This window comes from Erinaceus europaeus, chromosome 10, assembly GCF_950295315.1.
Source record: "Erinaceus europaeus chromosome 10, mEriEur2.1, whole genome shotgun sequence".
NCBI lineage: Eukaryota > Metazoa > Chordata > Mammalia > Eulipotyphla > Erinaceidae > Erinaceus > Erinaceus europaeus.
The window spans coordinates 95,667,578-95,682,545 of NC_080171.1; the positions used below are offsets into that span (position 1 = coordinate 95,667,578).

Consider the following 14,968-nt stretch of genomic DNA (forward strand, 5'->3'; position numbering starts at 1 on the left):
TCCTTTCTCCATTTCTCTCTGTCCTATCCAACAATGACACCAATAACAATAACAATAACTACAGTAATGAAAAACAACAGCAACAAAAAGGAAAATAAACAAATAAATATAAAAAATAAATAAAGTGCAAAAGGACCCAGATTCAAGCCCCTGGACTCCAGCTGCAGGAGGAAAGCTTCACAAGTGGTGACGCAGGGCTATAGGTTTCTGTCTCTCTCCCTTCTCTATCTCCTCCTCCCCTTTCAATTTCTCTGTCTCTATCCAATAATGTCTAAAAAATTTTTTTAAAAGAATGATATCAGGGCAACAAAAGGGAATAAATAAATAAAATAAATATAAAAAAAAAGAATGATATCCACCCTCCCCCTCACCACAGGGTTTTTACTTTGGTGCTTTACTTTCAATTTAGTCAGATCCTGCTTTTAAGTTTCCCTTTCTGATCTTCTTTCTCAACTTCTGTTGATGAGTGGGATCATCCCATACTCATCTTTATCTTTCTGACTTAGCTCACTTAACGTAATTCCTTCTAGCTCTGACCAAGATGGGTCAGAAGTTGAGTTCATTGTTCTTAGTAGCTGCATAGTATTCCATTGTGTATATATACACCACAGCTTTCTCAGCCACTCACCTGTTGTTGGTGGGGGTGGGTGGGTGGGTGGGATGGGATACAATCTTTTGGTGATGGGAATGGTGTTTATGTACACACCTATCAAATTGTAGTCATATAAATCACTATTTAATTAATATGAGAGGGGGAAAAATTGATTGTATGTCTAACAAAGGGACTTTTCAAAGTTAGCCCAATTACCAAATAATGTGATGATAAAAGTAACTATCCATTGTCTTCTTGAACCCTAAGACAGCAGGAACCTCACATTTCCACTATAGAGCCTAAACTTCCCCCAGTCCTGAGACCCTAGGATAGGGCCCACTTTCCCGTATGCTTCTCCCAATTCTCATCAAATAATATTGCATCCGCTGATCGCAACCTAATCAATGCAACGAGTGCCACCCCAGCATGCTTCACTTCAGACTGTGTCCAGAGACTTCAGGTGTGGAACGACAACCCCTCAGCTTCATCACTTGGGTGAGACCTTTCCTTTCATAGTATTCTCTAATTCCATCCCAGGTGGTTCACTTCCTAACAAAGTCCCAAAACCTAGATATAGACCAGGTTCCAGGAGATAGAGCGTATGTTCACACATATCCATAAACTAGGGCAAATATATACCTGAAAGTAGTACACTAGAGTTTGCAGTGAGTACCCCCCAATAGTTCAGTTCATCTGCACTATTCCAGCCTTTGGGTCCATGATTCTTCAACAATTTGTTTGGCTTTGTATGTTAACTCTTCAGCCACCAGGTTCCAGATGCCATCAGGATGCCGGCCAGGCTTCCCTAGACAGACGACCCCACCAATGCGTCCTGGAGCTCCACTTCCCCAGAGACTCACCCTACTAGGGAAAGAGAGAGGCAGACTGGGAGTATGGACCGGCCAGTCAACGCCCGTGTTCAGCGGGGAAGCAATTACAGAAGCCAGACCTCCCACCCTCTGCAACCCACAATGACCCTGGGTCCATGCTCCCAGAGGGATAGAGAATGGGAAAGCTATCAGGGGAGGGGATGGGATATGGAGATTGGGTGGTAGGAATTGTGTGCAGTTGTACCCCCCCCCCATCCTATGATTTTGTTAATGTCTCCTTTCTTAAATAAAAAAAAAAAGAATGGTATCATTTAATGACAGTTCTGAGAAAAAAGAAGAGGACCTAGACTTAAGTTACAGGAAGTATCAATTTGGCCACTCATCTGTTGTTGGACACCTGCGTTGTTTCCAACTTTGGGTTATTACAAATTGCACTGCTATGAACACAGATGTATACAGATCTCTCTGGATGGGTGTGTTTGTTTCCATATGATATATGCCCTGGAGAGGACCAATTTAAATTCCCACAAGCATTAGAGAAGGGTTTGTTTTCCCCTCCCCCAACATTTGTTATTGCTGTCCCTTCTGCCATATATGACAGTATTATAGGAATGAAGTGATATCTCATTGTTGTCTTTATCTGCATTTCTCTGAAATGGTCTATCATATCTGTTGACCCCTTGGATCTTTTCTTTGGTGAATATTCTGCCTATATCCTCTCCTTTTGATTTTTCTTTTTTTGCTTAGTTTGGTTATATACACACACAATGAAAGAAAAGATGAATATGGGGTGATTTTACTCATAGGCAAAACTTAAGAAACAAGAACAAGAAGGGGAAACAGTGTAAAACATGGACAGTATATTAAACCAAAGCAAAAGATTCAGAGGGCGCAGAAGGTGCTGGGGGAAAGGGGGTAGGGGGAAGGGATTTTCAGGGTCCTGGTGCATGATGATAAAAAAGGACCTAGGTTGGGGGTGAAAGTATTTTGCACACCTATCATGGTGAAATGAGAAATTTTTACCCATGTGTCAACAACTGTATTGTACCCCCCTCCCCAATAAAATAGGGGGAGGGAGAACTAGCAATTTAGAGGACAGGTAGAAAAGAGACTATGAAGAAGGTGGATGTGGTGTATCCAATAGTTGAAAGTAAACATCACCTTGTGCGAGAACACAGGTTCAAGCTGCAGGTCCCCACCAATAGAGAGGAAGTTTCATGAGTGGTGGAATAGTGCTAGCGTTGTCTTTTTTTTTTCCATTTTTTTTGTGATTAATAGTGGGTTACAAAATTGTAATATTACAGTGTGTACTTCCAAACTACACCCACTACCAGAGTTCTGTGTACCCACCCTCCCAACTCCCAAAGTTAACCACCACAGTTCTCAGTCTTAGAATTTGTCTGCTTGCTGTTGATGTGTTTCAACAGATTCCACATATATGTGAAATCATCTGTTAGTTGTTTTTCACCTCTTATTTCACTAAGCATAATTTCCAGTTCCATCCATTTTGTCCCAGAGAACACAACATTATCTATTTTATTGCAGAGTAATATTCTACTGAGTATATATCCCATAACTTCTTTAGCCAGTCATCTGTTGACGAGCACTCAGGCTGTTTCCACTCTGGCTATTGTGAAAAATGCAGCTGTGAACATAGGGTGCATGTGTCCTTTCTAACTAGTGCCTCAAGGGCCACTGGATAAATGCCCAAGAGTGGTACTCCTGAACCATAAGATAATTGCATTTTTATTTAAGGACTGTGCATACAATCTTCCAAAGGGGCTGTACCAGTTAGCATTCCCATCTGCAGTGCAGTAGAGTCCTTTTATCTCCACAACCTCTTCAACGCCTGTCCTTCCTTGATTTGTTGATCTAAGCCATAGTCACAAGTGTGAAATGAAACCTCAATGTAGTTTTAACTTTCATTCCTCTGATAAGTGAAGTGCAGCATTTCTTCATCTGTCTGAGTCATGGGTATCTTTTCATTAGAAAACTATTTAATGGGTGGGGGTAGATAGCATAATGGTTATGCAAAGAGATTCTCATGCCTGAGACTCTGAAGTTCTAGGTACAATCCCCCATACCACTATAAGCCAGAGCTGAGCAAGGCTCTGGTAAAAAAAAAAAAAAAAATACACACACACACACACACACACACACACACACACACACACACACACACACACACACACATATATATATATGACTAATTCTTTGGCCCACTTTTTCACTGTGCTGAGCTTTATCAGTTCTTTATAGATGTTTGATATCAGTCAATTGTCAGAGGTGTGATGTGTAAGTATCTTCTCCCATTTACTGGGTTGCCTCATTATCCTTATGTAGTTTGCTTTTGATGTGTTCTCTCATTTCTATCTCCACTCCCCCACTCAATTTCTCTGTCCTATCAAAACAAATAAGAAGTATCTGTAAATAAATGAGATGGGGGGAGTAGCAGGATACAACCAGGAAGAACAAGGAAGTGTGTGTGTGTGTGTGGGGGGGATAGATCAGTTGTATTGGTGCATCAATATGAAAAGAAAATATCTAAATACAAAATTGGGCACTATATAGGTATTTAGATAGCGATAAGAAAATATTTTGGTAGATGACAGAAGCAAAACACAGTGAAGATAGGTGGAGGGTTCTATCTGGTGTTCTGACACAAAAGTTTTGATTTAGGTTGAGATCACTTGTCTACACATAATATAGGTGTGACTATACTCCTAAAGTATCTTAGTATCTTAAACCAATATTAAATCAATGCAAAGACTTTTGAAGACAAAAAAAAAAGTATGGAAAACTATAGAGGGCTGAGCAATAAATTAGTTCGTAGATAGTTCTCTAAAAGTAGAGAATTAGACAGTAACTAGAGTGGGAATGAAGTATAAAAGATGGGTATTATTTTTAGGATGGAGCAATAATGTAAAATTCTTTTAAACAAGTTAAGAATGGCTCAGTAGCAGAGGTTTAGGATGTAGGGGGAAAATGAAACAGTAAGGTCTAGACTTTAGATTAAAACATTGGTCACCAGGAATCCAGGTTTTTATACCATCACTGAAAAGGAAAAAGAAAAAAAAAAAACACTTGAAAATACCAGAGGAAGTCAGGCATCGTTTTGCTTATCTAAGAGCAAAGAGGAAAAGGGAAGGACACTCTGAAATAGTAATAGGTGTAGCTGTGACTTAGAAAGGACATGATGGTGGCCTTTCTCATCCTCTTCGCCATGTGAAGAAGCAATCTCACCTCCCATGTTATTTCTCCCATATCTTGTCTGCCCTGTGTATTCCTTTTCCCGTACCTCCCCCAGGTAGCCTGGGGAAAGTGGCTGGCTCAGGTTTTGACAGAGGAAAGACAAATAAATATTGTATTAGTAAGATTTTTTAAAAAAGGAAATGAAAAAGAGGGCGGAGGGTAAATAGCATAATGGTTATGCAAAACAATTCTCATGCCTGAGGGTCCAAAACCAGGTTCAATCCCCCCACACCACTAAGCCAGAGCTGAGCAGTGCTCTGGTTAAAAAAAAAAAAAAAAAAAAAAAAGGAAATGAAGGCAGGGCATAGAAATGAATAAAAATGGGATATATATATATTTTTTGAATTATTATCTGTTACCTTGGGAGAACTATTGCAGCTTCTGTTGGAGGGGATGGGAACACAGAACTCTGTGGAAAAAGTGTAAGATTATACCCCTATTAACTTATAATTTTGTAAATAATTAGTAAATCATTAGTAAGAAAAAAAGATGTTATGGGACTTATATTCAATGGAATCCTACTCTGAAATTTTTAAAAAATGATATTGTGTTCTTTGGGACAAAATAGATAGAATTGGAGGTTACTGTGTTTAGTGAAGTAACTAAGGAGGTCAATGAAAACTACCAGATATAGGCAGTGGGTACAGAGCATAATGGTTACGCAAAGAGACTCTCTTGTCTTGAGGCTCCAATGGCTCAGGCTCAATCCCCTGCACCATCATAAGCCATAGCTGAGCAATGCTCAGGAAGGAAGGGAGGGAGGGAGGAAGGAAATAAGGAAGGAAGGAAGGAAGGAAGGAAGGAAGGAAGGAAGGAAGGAAGGAAGGAAGGAAGGAAGGAAACTACTAGATGTTTTTGGTCACATGTAGTACACAGAGAACTGAAATACAAGAACTTTTTCTAAGACTTTGTAAGAATTATGGTGATTATCATTGGGGGTGGGAGACAAATTTGGTGGTGGGTGTGGTGTGAAACTACACCCTTATAGCTTTATAATCTTATAAATTATTAAATCACTAATAAATTAGAAAATTATAAGCAGCAGATAGGGAATAATTCAGGTAGTAGAATGCAGGACTTGCATACATCATACTCTTGGCTTGATCCCAGACACTATATATGTACTAGAAGGATGTTCTGGCTTTTACTTCTCTCAGTGTGAAACTCTCTCCATCTCATGAAGTAAAGTCTTTGAAACTAAGTCAATGTGCACACACACACAAAAAAAATTATCAAAAAGGGTCACATGGGAGGAGATGGGATATGGAATTCTGGTAGTGGGAATTGTACTTCTCTTATCCTATGGTCTTGTCAATATTTTTTATTTTATTAATAAATTAATAACAATTAAAAAAAAACAAAGGGACACTGTTGTATGCTTTACATTGGGTTCTAGTTCTCCCCCACCGAGAGAATTAGATCAGTCCAGTTAGTTTCATGGGTCCGCTTGGCCCCACCCCGAAGGAAACCCGCCAGAGTTCGAGAGTAAGAGAGAGTGCTTGCGCCACCGCAAAGAGACAGCAGAGTTCTGTTTGGTCATTAGTTTGGTTTAGTTTATGAATCGTTGTTCCTGAATAAAGAAATACAGCTTCCCTGCCCAGCCGTTGTCTCCGCCTCTCTGTTACCCGCCCGTGAAGCTAGCCCGGCCGTCAAGAGCCTCCGAAATTTTAACAACAGGACACAGCTTTAACCTAGTTCCCATATTTGTAACATGTGTGCTCAACCAGGTGTGCCACCACCCGGCCCCCGACCTAGTTCCCATATTTGATCCATGAAGAAACCAAAGCCATCAGGGAAGATAGCTCCTGCCTCACAGTACTGAGTGACTCAATAGCAGAACCGAAACCTAGTTCTCCAGACTGATGTGCTTCGCACCCTGTCCACCAAGGCCCAATTGCTGTGTTAATATCAAACACTATAATGTAATGATGCAACAAACTGACTGTTTGGGAAAGCAAAGGAAGATGTATAGTGGCGAAAGCAAGGGGAGAGGTCTGGGCAAATACATATTTTAATGTAGTAATTGTGGGTTTCATTTTCTTCAGTTATTTGGATTGTGTACTTATTTTTTTATTTATTTTTACCAGAGCACTGCTTAGCTCTGGCTTATGGTGGTGAAAGGACTGAACCTGAGACTTTGGAGCCTCAGGCATGAGAGTCTCTTTGCATAACCATTATGCTATCTACTCTCACCCAGATTGTCTATTTCTCTACAATATATATTACTTGTGAAATAAAATATTAAAATTTAATACTTTATTCATAACTGTGATGGATCTAAGGGAGGCATCATGACACAGTAAAAAAAAATGATAAGAGTTGGAATTCAGAAAGATAAAAATTCCAAAAGCAACTCTAACAAACAATGGGACCTTTCAGCATGTTACTGATCCTATCTGAGCCTGTTATCGCATATGTGACATTCTGAAAACACTAATCATGCAAATGTGTAAACTTTAAGTGCAGGAAAAGAACACAGCACAGTGCCTGGCACATAGTGGATACATAATAAAATGATAGATCATTGAAGCCATATTTGTATCTGTGTTTACATCCTAAGTCATTAAACTATGACTGTGCCACTCAAAAGAACTGTGTCACTTCATGTTCATGGTCATTTGCTTGTTCCAGTATAATTAATAGAGAAGTTGAATGGTAGCTGACTTTTGAAAGCAGAAGTAAAAACACGGAAGAACAGATTTTCCAGCACCCAGCAAGTCTCTTGAGTACTTTGACTAACTCCAGCAGGTTGGCAACTACTAAGGGCAAGCAATACAGGAATTTCAGCACTATCATTTCTCACTTCCACCAAGAACTATAAGTACAATGTAGGGTAGAAATAACTCGTGTTTGGTTGGGAGTCCAGTGGTAGCGCAGTGAGTTAAGCACATGTGGTGGGCGCAAAGCGCGAGGACCCGCGTGAGGATCCAGGTTCGAGTCCCCGGCTCCCCACCTGCAGGGACATCGCTTCACAGGTGGTGAAGCAGGTCTGCAGGTGTCTATCTTTCTCTCCCCCTCTCTGACTTCCCCTCCTCTCTCCATTTCTCTCTGTCCTACCCAACAATGATGACGTCAACAACAATAATAACTACAACAACAATAAAAACAACAAGGGCAACAAAAAGGAAATAAATATTTTAAAAAAGAAAGAACTCATGTTTGGTAATACGAGTACCTTTTTCTTTTTTAGCTCTGTAATTACACAGCTATGACCACACACAATTCACCGCACCTCTACAGCTCTTGATTTCCCTTCTGTAAGATGGGACGTTTGAATCAGATAATATTCAGCTTTAAAATTCTGTAAGTTCCATTCCCACACATTTGAAAGCATCCTATATAATCAGAGCCCAAGTTATCACAATAAACATCCCCCTCTCCTCAGCAGGCTCCATCTGCTATGGCTGAATAATCACTAGGCTCACTCATAGTTTCTCCTCTACTTTGCTCTTCAAAGCATATGGGGTGTTACGTTCTCCCTTCCAGTTATCCACTTTTTGCTTTCCTTGCAGACTCAACATGTCTCACCTACTAAAAGTTTTTCTGACCAATTCAGTCTTCTGAAATGTCCCTATACTTTTTGGATACATATATGCCTTTATAATACTTCTTGAACTAGATTCAAGAAATACAGAGAAGGCAGAATGCCAAGCCTGATACCATTTCCATATCACCCAGCATAATGAATACTATACATTCAGAACCTTCATTTGCTCTTTTGTAAAAGAGCTGTCACCATTGCCTATCTCATAGGAAGGATAAATGAGGTACTAATGTAAAAATGCTGACCACATTGATTAGCATTTGTTAGGCACTCAAATACAAAGTTCCTTCCTTTCTCTCTGTATATTTGGTGAGTGATTTTTCCAGAAGGTGATCATTTGGATGACAGACAAATAGGTTATGCTAAGAGCCAGAGAGCCCTGAGCAAGTCACAGATTTCATTTCATTTTTTTTTTAAATGAAAATAACAATGCTGGTTTCATCTCTTAGGACTGAAGGATAAAATGAGGTAATAAATGATAAAACAGGGACTGCGCAGTAGCGCAGCGAGCGGGTTAAGTGCACATGGCAAGAAGCACAAGGACTGTTACAAGGATCCCAGTTCGAGCCCCCAGCCCTGACCTGCAGGGGTGGGGGTAGCTGCACAAGCAGTGAAGCAGGTCTGCAGGTGTCTATCATTCTCTCCCCCTCTCTGCCTTCCCCTCCTCTTTCGATTTCTCTGCCCTATCCAACATCAATGATAGCAATAACAACAACGATAAACAAGGGCAACAAAAAGGGGGAAAATAGCTTCAAGGAGCAGTGGGTTCACAGTGCAGGCACCAAGCCCCAGTAATAACCCCAAAAGGGGGGGGGGGACCACACATATCTGAACAGAGATTTGGTTAAAATTATAATAATAATAAATGATAAAACACTTTATTTTTAAGAATTTCTGGCATTATTATTTTTCTATAAGTTTAGTTTCAGAAAGAAAATCAAAACAGCACAAGAGACAGCAAAATGTCAATGTTAATAGGTAATCTGATGATGACTGTGAAAAAAATCCTACTCTTGAAATAAGACCAGAAATGTCACAAAGTTGTATCACCATTCCTTGGGGGACAAATACTGAAAATGTTAGGTAGATTTCTTTCTTGAGCACAATCACCTGGGGCACTACTCGTTTTCCATGCTGACACATTTTCCAATTCAAAACAGTATCATAAATATATCTGGGGGGGGGGGGCTTTGTGGACCTCAGAATCTGGATATACTCATTTTACAGCATAACTGCACATTATTAAAAAACAGTAAATTAAAACATTTGTATTTATTATATATGATTTTCATTAGTATTATCTCTTTTGTAAGGTATTACAAGGTTAAAGGTATGCAAAAAGAAGAGAAATAGTCATCCTGTGCCCAATAAGGAGTTGGAATACACACACACAAAACAAATAACAGTTCCCACAATAAAGTGGGTTTTTTCATATCAATAAAAGTTAACATCTATAGGATGGATAATAAAACAATATAAGAAAGATCCAGGGCTGGGTGGTGGTGCACCCAATTAAGCACACATATTACAAAATGCCAGGACCCAAGTTCAAGCCTCCTTCTCCCCATCTGCAGAGGTTTGCTTCATTATCAGTGAAGCTGGTCTGCAGGTGTCTTTCTCTCCCTCTATCACCCCATCCTCTATCAGTTTCTCTGTCCTAACAAAATACAAACAATTTTAAAAAGGAAAAGGGAGGAAAAAAGGATAAATGGCCACTAATAGTGGTGGATTCGTAGTGCTGGCAATGAGCCCCAGCAATAAACATGATGAAAATAAAAATAAAGGAAAAAAAAAAAGGAAACACAGAGCAGAAGTTGGGCTGGTCTTGAAGTATTGTACCAAAGTAACAATACTTCTCTTCTGGGGGGAAGAGTAGATTTTGAGGTTCACTGTAGGGAATGGTGGTAGGGGCACCTTTCCCGTATTTGGGAGCCACTCTCTTCCCTGATCCAGCTTTCTGGTCCTTTTTTCTATCCATGACATCATCTCCCCAGACAGTAACTTAGATCCACCTGCATATCTGATGTCAGGCTTAGGAAAAAACAAAAAACAAAACAAAACAAAAAACAAACACTAGTATAGTCATGGGCTCTTTGTAATATAAAATAGGACTACTAACTATCTACGAAACAGAGACCACCCCCCCCAACTCTTCATTTGAACTATTCCAGCCTTTAGATTCATGATGAGTCAACAGTTTGGCTCTGTATGTTAACTCTTTTTTTCAGCCACTAGGCCCCAGATGCTAATATGATGCCAACTGGACTACCCTGGGCAGACGAACCCACCAATGTGTCCTAGAGCCATGCTTCCCAGGACCCTGCCCCACTGGGGGAGGGGGGAAGAAATAGGCGTGGGAGAGGGAGAGGGAGGGAGAGAGATGAGACAGAGAGAGAGGGACAGACAGGTTGGGAGTATGGATTGACCTGCCAATGCCCAAGTTGAGCAGGGAAGCAATTACAGAAACCAGACCTTCCACCTTCTGTATCCCATAATGACCCTGAGTCCATACTTCCAGAGGGATAAAGAACAGGAAAGCTGAGTTGGGTGGTAATGCAGCGGGTTAAGCTCACATGGCACGAAACACAAGGACCAGCATAAGGATCCCGTTTCGAGCCCCCGACTCCCCATCTGCAGAGAAGTCGCTTCACAGGTGGTGAAGCAGGTCTGCAGGTGTCTATCTTTCTCTCCCCCTCTGTCTTCCCCTCCTCTCTCCATTTCTCTCTGTCCTATCCAACAACAATGAGGGAGTCAGGCGGTAGCGCAACGGATTAAGCGCAGGTGGCACCAAGCGCAAGAACCAATGTAAGGATCCCGGTTCAAGCCCCCAGCTCCCCACCTCCAGGGGAGTCGCTTCAAAGGCAGTGAAGCAGGTCTGTAGGTGTCTATCTTTCTCTCCCCCTCTCTGTCTTCCCCTCCTCTCTCGATTCCTCTCTGTCCTATCCAACAACGACAACATCAATAACAACAATAATAACTACAATAATGAAACAAGAGCAACAAAAAAGGAATAAATAAATATTTTTTAAAAAGAATAGGAAAGCTGTCAGGGGAGGAAATGGGATACAGAGTTCTGGTGGTGGGAACTGTGTGAATTATACCCCTCTTATCCTATGGTTTTTGTCAGTGTTTCCTTTTTATAAATAAATAAATAAATAAATAAATAAATAAATGGGAACTACTCACTGCCCTAATCCAACTTTCTAGCTCTTTTCTCTACTCTGACACCATTTTCTCAGACAATACTTTTATCCAGGCTAGCTATCAAACTCAAGCAAAAAAAAAAAAAAAAAAAACAGTAATTGTGTGCCCCCAAGAACATGCCTGAGCTAGACTTTCTAGCTTTCTCCTACCCTAAGATTTCTTTTTTTTTTAAATATTTATTTTTCCTTTTGTTGCCTTTGTTGTTTATTACTGTTGTAGTTATTATTGCTGCTGTTGTTGTCATCATTGTTGGATAGGACAGAGAGAAATGGAGAGAGGAGGGGAAGACAGAGAGGGGGAGAGAAAAACAGACACCTGCAGACCTGCTTCACCACCTGTGAAGCGATCCCCCTGTAGGTGGGGAGTCGGGGGCCCGAACCAGGATCCTGATGCCGGTCCTTGTGCTTCGCGCCATGTGTGCTTAACCCACTGCGCTACCGCCCAACTCCCTACCCTAAGATTTCTAATCTCATTTGCTCTATTCCTACTTTTTGGTTCCTGTTCATTAACCATTTTGTCTCAGTGTATGTCCTACCACCTTCCACACACCAAGTTGCAGATGCTACCATGATTCCATCCTAACTTCTCTGGGTAAACGACCTCACCAGTGTGTCCTGGAACCTTGCTTCTCCAGAACTCTGGCCCACTGGGGAAGGACAGAAACAGGATGGGGGTATGGACTGGCCTGCCAACTCCTATGTCCAGTAGAGAAGCAATTACAGAAGCCAGAACTCCTACCTTCTGCAACCCAAAAACAACCTTGATCTGTACTCCCAGGGTAGAGAACTAATAGAAGGAAGAAGGTAAGAGGGCTTTGAACTCCAGATCCATCAGCACTCAGAGAAGAGGAAAAGAAGGACATAGGGAGGTAGTAATGTTCTCATGAGTGGCTTGGAGGGGGACACAGGGTTGAAAAGAAAGAAAAATGGGGTAATTATCTATAAATGTAGACAAATAGTTGTAGAAATGATGGTTGGCCCATGTCTACAACCTTAGGGGGATTGTGGTGGCTTGCAGCGGGGAGACTGAAGATTCACAACCATGGTGGTGGGAATGGGGTGGATTTATACTCCTGCAGACATGTGATTTTGTAAATCAATATTAAATCACTAATAAATTTTTTTTTAAAGAATTTTGGTCCATACACCCAGAGGGATAAAGATTAGGAAAGTTTCCAATGGAGGGGGTGGGGACATGGAACTCAAGTGGTGGGAATTATATGGAATTATGATCCTATTGTTTTACAATCTTGTTAATTATTACTAATTCACTAATAAAAATATTTTTAAAAGAAAATAAAGAAAGATCTATATGCAAAATCAAGGTAAAAAAGATCCATACACATGACAACAATGGCTAAAATGTATCCATAATGGGCTATTTTTGTCCAAAAGAATTTTATGAAAAAAATATATAAAGACCATCATAATTAGGAGAGGGTTAAATTGGAGAGAAATATTCAAGAAGAAAAATATTTTTACTACCCACCTCCTCAAAAAGCATCAGGTATTATTAGTGATAAAATAAAAATATTCAAACTACAATTAAGTCTGTATTCATACATTACAAAATGTAATATTCTAGACATTTAGATAAGGAGAGGTGGGAAAACAGTAAGAAAGAAAGGAAGATATGTGGTGATGGGGGAGTTACTGAATCTCATTCTTTTAAATTTTTTTTTCTCCCCTCCAGAGTTACTGCTGAGGCTCAGTGCCTGCACTGTGAATCCACCGCTCCTGGCAGGAGAGAAAGAGACAGAGATACCTGCAGACCTGCTTCATTGCTTGTGAAGCATCCCCCCTGCAGATGGGTAGCCAGGAGTTCAAACCCAGATCCTTGCACAGGCCCCTGCACTTAGTACCATGTGCATTTAACCAGGTGTGTCACCACCTGGCCCTCTCATTATTCACTTCTTCTAATATTAGTTTACCAAGTTCATTAAGGAATACCTATCCAAGATAGATCTACTACTCTAACAAAAAGTCATACAAAAACAATATATATATATATATATATATATATTTATTGTTGTTGTTGAACACATTATCAAGTTTGAAAAACATTATCTTTTGTTAATTTGCATATAAAGATGCCTTTGCCATAACTTGGATATCTTGTGAGTAGAGATTTCAGGCACTGCTAATTAACATGTAAATGTAAACTTTGCATTAAATGTTTAACAAAACCTTTCCTAATTTTAGAAGAAGATTTTAAAAAAGACAAAAGAACTCTCCACTCTCTCATTATAAACACTGACTTAGGATATTGTGTTTTGAACATTAACCTAATCATAGTACTAGAACTTTAAAAATTCCGAGTCTGGAAATACTGTACTATATGTTGATTGACTTAAAAAAATAGAACCAAGAAAGCAGTGATTTAAAGTGCTTGGTAATATGTTTGAGCTGCTCTTTAGTTCTTTTTGAGTGTTTATACTTTTTAAAATTTCTTTTGACACCACTACTAAAAATACAGAAAAGACCCAAGCAGAATACGACCCTCATGTGCCTTGAATCACTAGAATCTTTTAGGTCTCCCTTGTTTGGCTACATTAAACTATATGATACCACTTTCCTGAAAGCAGAAATATTATGTTGCTTCCTTGGAATATTTAGTAACACAAAGATATTTTCTAAAGGTTGATGTTCTGTTGATTCTTATTTATTTTTATTAATTTTTATATCAGCCCTAACTTATGGTTAAGTTAGGGCTAAAGACTGAACCTGAGACCTCAAGGAATCTCAACCATGCAAGCTGGTGCTCTTACTACACTGAACTATTTCCCTCACGCATATAGTAAACTTTTAAAGACCTAATGTCTCAAGTTTTAGCAGTTTGAGTCTCCATTAAGATAAAATTAAAGAGAGATAGCACTATTGTGGAGAAATAAATTACCACAAAAGATAATGCTTAAGTGGTCCGGGAGGTGGCGCAGTGGTAAAGCTTTGGACTCTCAAGCATGAGGTCCCGAGTTTGATCCCCGGCAGCACATGTGCCAGAGTGATCTCTGGTTCTTTCTCTCTCTCCCTCTAACTTTCTCATAAATAAATAAAAAATTAAAAAAAAAAAAAAAAGATAATGCTTTAATTGTTCATGGAAAATCTAGTAGCCATGTTTTAGTAAGACTAAATTATTTTCTCATTTTACTAATATTGCTAGCAACTGTAGTTTTGTTAGTTTTATAAAGTGAAAAATAAACTTTTCTAAAATTGTTGCCATTAAGTCTTCAAATTCCTTAACCCTCAGAGTATTCTAATTATAGTGGAGTTAAATGTACCAGGAAACAGACCTTTATGATGCAAATACTAAGGAAATATTTAGATTATTTTGTGTTTTGTTTATTCTGGAAATCTACTGAGAATGCATATTTCCCCAGAGATAACACTCTTATGTGACCAAGACAATCTCAAACACCTTTCAAATAACTGAACTCTTTTGAACAAAATAGACACTTGCAGTCATGGAAAAATAAAGTTTTTCTCTATAACATTCAGAAAACCATGAAGTATATATTACTTGTAAAAACATCTTCATATTTAAATAGAA

General features: G+C 39.5%; 1 protein-coding gene across 9 annotated transcripts in view; it reads right to left on the bottom strand.

Moving 5' to 3' along the window:
• Window positions 1-14,968, bottom strand: part of DENND1A (DENN domain containing 1A) — a 600,479-nt gene that overhangs the window by 395,705 nt on the left and 189,806 nt on the right. The window lies entirely within an intron of this gene.